This window comes from Echinops telfairi, unplaced genomic scaffold (genome assembly GCF_000313985.2).
Source record: "Echinops telfairi isolate 266 unplaced genomic scaffold, ASM31398v2 ScPeMD7_7461;HRSCAF=8499, whole genome shotgun sequence".
NCBI classification, from domain to species: Eukaryota; Metazoa; Chordata; class Mammalia; order Afrosoricida; family Tenrecidae; genus Echinops; species Echinops telfairi.
Window position 1 is genome coordinate 369,897 of NW_022111361.1, and position 5,253 is coordinate 375,149.

General features: G+C 44.3%; 1 protein-coding gene across 1 annotated transcript in view; it reads right to left on the reverse strand.

Moving 5' to 3' along the window:
- Positions 1–1,627, reverse strand: part of LOC123522800 (zinc finger protein 432-like) — a 17,285-nt gene extending 15,658 nt beyond the window's left edge. The window contains exon 1 of the mRNA XM_045300229.1: positions 1,545–1,627. The gene's annotated coding sequence lies outside the window, so the exon portion shown is untranslated. The remainder of the gene's footprint in view (positions 1–1,544) is intronic.
- Positions 1,628–5,253: the final 3,626 nt, after the last annotated feature.

The following is a 5,253-nucleotide window of genomic DNA, read 5'->3' on the forward strand; positions in this document are numbered from 1 at the left end:
AGAAAGCCAGTTTAATAGAACAAAATGTTCTGGCATTGAGGGAGTACTTGAGTGGAGGTCCAATGTCCATCTGCTACTTTAATACTAAACCTATAAATCTATGTACATAGATCCATTTCCCCATCACCATATGTACATATATCTGCATATGTACATGCCTGTATTTAGACCTTATAAATGCCCTTTGCCTCCTAGTTCTTTCCTCTATTTCCTTTTTTTGTTTGTTTGGTTTTTTTAATCACTTTATTAGGGGTTCATACAACTCTTATCACAATCCATACACACATCAATTGTGTAAAGCGCATTTGTACATTCATTGCCCTCATCATTCTCAAAACATTTCTTCTCCACTTAACCCCCAGGCTGCATTAGGGGGAGTGCAGAGTACAGACCCAAAGTCCATCTTTAGACAACTGGACATCCCCTTATAGAAGGGTCGCAGGGAGGAGACGAGCCAGTCAGGGTGCAGTATAGCACCGTTGAAACATACAACTTTCCTCTAGTTCTTTAATGCTTCCTCCCTCCCCTTCTAACATGATCCCAATTCTACCCTACAAATCCAGCTAGACCAGAGGATGTACACTGGTACAGATAAGAGCTGGAAACAGGGAATCCAGGACAGATAAACCCCTCAGGATCAATAATGAGAGCAGCCATACCAGGAGGGTAAGGGAAAGCTTGGGTAGAAAGGGGGAAACGACCATAAAGATCTATATATAACACCCTCCCTGGGGGATGGACAACAGAAAAGTGGGTGAAGGGAGATGTTGGACAGTGGAAGACATGACAAAATAAAAATAATTTATAAATTATCAAAGGTTCGTGAGAGATGGAGGTGGGAGGGAGGGGGGAAATGAGGAGCTGATACCAAGGGCTCAGGTAGAAAGCAAATGTATTAAGAATGAGGATGGCAATAAATGTACCAATGTGCTTGACATACTAGATGGATGGATGGATTGTGATAAGAGCTGTATGAGCCCCCAATAAAATGATTAAAAAAAAAAAGATTGGTCCAGGGCCTTCACACAAAGCCAGTCAAGGCCAGACTCAAGACAATGGCCCCTGTTCTGTCCTCAATAAGGTGACCTCCATTAAGGACACACCTAGGCAGACCCGTGGAGAGCGGCTGGCTGGAGAAGCGTGCAGGCAATGTACTTTTTAAGGCATTCTCCGGAAGGGGAAGATGACCTACATCCTTGGTTAATGATCAGAAAGAATCCAATGGAGGCTTAATCGAAGTGGGGACGCAGCAAATGGACAATGAGTGGTCACTGCCATCAGCAACGCAAACCTGAACCCAACTCACTGCCATCGAGTGGATTCCGACTGCAGCGACCCTTTTTGAGAAGGTGGAACTGCCCTTTGTGACTGAAAGTCTTTACAAGATCAGAAACCCTGTCTTTCTCCCCAGGAGTGACTTGTATTTCTGCACCGCTGACCTTGCAGTTAGCAGCCCAATCTGTAACCACTGGACCACCGGCCTTTTGCAAAGTGGACCGCTCCGAACTTAAGAAGTTATGATACAATTATGAACAGTTACTTACCCAGTGACTTCTATCGTTCAGCGCGATGCGCAAAGACCTCTGGCCCTGACGGTCAGGACAGCCCGGGCCGTGATACAGGAGCGCTCTCCCGAGTCGGACCCCAGAAAGCGCGGATCCCCCCACTCCTTCCCCTCAAGCCCCTCCGCCCGGCGCTGCCCCGGGAACCCTGCGGTCCTGACGCCCGCGCGTCCGCGCGTCGCTCGGCCAGCTTCAGAGACAGAAACGCACAGGTTTTCCTCCTCACTCAGTCATTCCGGTAACCTCCGTCAGTGCGCAGAACCCAAGTCAACGCCGCGCCGCAGCTCCGAGGGGCGTGGTGACGCAGCGCGGACGTACGGCGGCCGCCGACGGCCTAAATGCACGCCAGGGCGGTGCGAGCGGACTTCCGGTCCCGCCTCCATGCACTCGGTGAAGGGCGCTGTGTTTAAATATTCTCCGTACAATCCAGCCTCCACACTGGTTCAGGAGGTGATTCATTCACTTTCAAATAGATATAATTTTTCTATGTGCTGGGAAATATCAAATCATGTAAACTAGTGTTCTGAAATGTCATTGTCTGGGATCATTTAAATGATGATTTCTCACTATCGTTTCATATGTATTTTTCATATACATACACACACATATAAATATCCACACATCTCTCACTATACTTTCATCTCTCAGAGTCATAGCAAAAACAAAAAACCAAGAAGTCTTGGTCATTCTCTCTGCTGTTCAGTTTGGTAGGGATGGTCACACATGTCTAGCAGTACATGAAATGTGATTAATAGAATTAAAAAACTGGATTTTAGGCTTTGCGTTTTGTACTCCACCATTTCTAAACCAAACAGCTCCCTGTACTTCACTCCCTGCTCAGCTGGGTTTGACAACTCCGTCCACTAGCTGTACAGACTCATACCGCACTCACAGGTATGTGGTTTATTGGGGGTGGAAACAGGTTACACATTGGGATCAAAATTAATCAGGAAGTAACAAGATACAAATTGTATGTAGTTGGCCAACCAGGGGAGCTCTATCAGCAGACAACCCTTGGAACACAAATATTCCCTGATGATACAAGTCTTGATAAGTGCCTTGGTCAATTCTCTGACCCTGGGGTCTCTCTGCTACTCACTGGTCTCTCGCAAGGTCAGTATAGCAGCTCTTCCATTTGGTCTCTCCCATATTTATTTCAAATTACAAATAAATGAAATTTTGTCTTGAAGCACGGTGTAGCATGGGTAACAGTCTTCACGCTGGGTACTCATATGTGGATGTATCTGCATGTGGGCTGACCCTCCTGGAGACAGATAGAAGAGTGGTGTCTCAGTTCCAAAGACGGTCAGAAATGTATGTGTTTTCTGATGGTCTTAGGTGACCCCTGTGAAAGGGTTGTTCGACCACCAGAGCGGTAGTGACCCACAGGTTGAGAACCGCTGCTCTAGTCAGACCTCTCCACCATGCTGCCTCTCAACTAATGACCTTTCTGCCATCATGGGATCTGATCCTAAATAATTATGTTCACAGAAACTGTATCATAGTTGTGACTATTCTGCTTGCATGTGGCTCTGGTTTATTGTCATCCTACTTCCCATCCAGCAAGTCTTCTGCCATCTAAGTGATCTCAACCACCACTGTCTCCAATTTGTTGTTGTTACCCGCCATAGAGTTGGTTCCGACTCATCGCGAACTATTTACAACAGAACAAAGCACGCCATGGTCCTGTGCCTTCCTTACAAGTATTCCCATGCTTAAGCCCATTGTTGCAGACACTGTCAATCCAGCTCCTTGCAGGCCTTCCTCTTTTTCGATACCCTTTCACTTCACTGCAAGATAGAGCAGTTGTTCTTTGAGTAGTTCCTGATGCTTTCAGCTGTTTTCTCCAGGCCCACAATTCAAATGCTTCGGTTCTTCTTTGGTCTTCTTTATCCCATGACCAATTTCAACATTTATATGAGTTAATGGAAAATATCATGGCTTTGGGTCAGACATACTTTTTTCCTCAATGTAACCTCCTTGCTTTTCAATATTCTAGAAAGGTTTGGGTATCAGATTTACTAAATACAATACATCGTTGGCTCTCTGGACTGCTGCATCCATGAGCATTGGTTGTAGATTCAAGCAAAACAAGATCTTTGCCAACTTCAACCTTTTCTCCATTTATCGTGAATTTACATATTGGTCTATTTGTGAGGATGGTGGTCTTGTTTACATTGAGTTGTAATCCATACTGAAGCCTGCAATCTTTCATCTTCATCAGCAAGTGCTTAAAGTTCTCTTTACTTTCAGCAAGTAAGATTGTGTCATCTGCATATTGCAGGTTCATAAGCCTTCCTCCAATCCTGATGTCATATTCTTCTTCATATAAGCCAGCTTCTCTGGTAATGTTTTCAGCATACAGATTGAGCAAGTAAGATGAGAGGATACAACCTGACATACACCTTGCCTGATTTTAAACCATGCAGAACTCTCCTGTTCTGTTTTCATAAATGGCTCTTGATCCATGTACAAGTTATTCATGAGCACAATGAAGTGTTCTGGAATTCCCATTCTTCTCAGGCTATCCACAGTTTATTATGATCCACAAAGTCGAATGCCTTTGCATACGTAGCCAATGAAACGCAAAAATGTCTTTCTGGGACTTGCTTTTAGACAGAACAATCTGACATCAGCTATGATATCCCTTGGTCCATATCCTCTCTGAATCCAGCCTGAATCTCCGAATGCTCCTTATCAATGTACTGCTGCAATCATTGTTGAATGATCTCCAGCAAAATTTACTCCCATGAGATATCAATGATATTGTTCTGTAATTTGAGCATTCTGTTGGTTTACCTTCCTTTGAAAAGGGTACAAATATTGATCTCTTCCAGTCAGTTGGCCAAGTAGCTGGGTTCCAAATTTCATGGTATGGACATATGAGAGTTCCAGTGCTTCTTCAGCTTGCTGAAACATTTCAATCAATGTTCTATCAATTCCTAGTTTCTTGGTTTGGGCTAATGCTTTCAGTGCCACTTGAATTATTTACTTTAGCACTGTTGGCTCTTGCTCATATGCTACCTCCTGAAATGATGGACTGAAGACTTGTTCTTTTTGTTACAGTAACTCTGTGTATTCGTTCCATCTTCTCTTGGTGCTTCCTGCATCATTCAATCTTTTTCCCATAGAATCTTTCAATATTGCCGCTTGAGGCTTGAGTTTTTTTAGTTCAGTTTCACATATACTGTTTGTTCTTCCCTTTTGATTTTTTAACTTTAGATCTTTATATATTTTGTTACATTTGGCTTTGTCGCACTGGGGGCGTGCAGTAGAACAGCGAGGGAATGGAGTGGCAAGGTCCTCAGAGAATGCTGAAGGTGGACTTTGGGGCCAGGGCGTGGTGCCCCAAGAGACTGGACTGGAAAACACTCCTAAAGGCCAACAAACAATCCTTGAACTAACTACAAGCTTTTCTTTCTTGTGTTTTGTTTTGCTCTTTGTCAGTGGTTTGTTGGTGTTGTTGTTTTGTTGTATATTGTTGCTTGGATTTGCTCTGTCTTGTTTTTGTGCATGTTATTATCTCCACAAGGCTGGATGAACAATCTGCAGGAGAAAACAATGAGACCGACAGTTCCGGGGGGACATGGGATAGAGGGAGGTGGGGGGAAAGGAAGTGGTGTTAACAAACCCAGGGACAAGGGAACAACAAGTGATCCAAATTGGTGGTGAGGTGGGTGTGGGAGGCCTG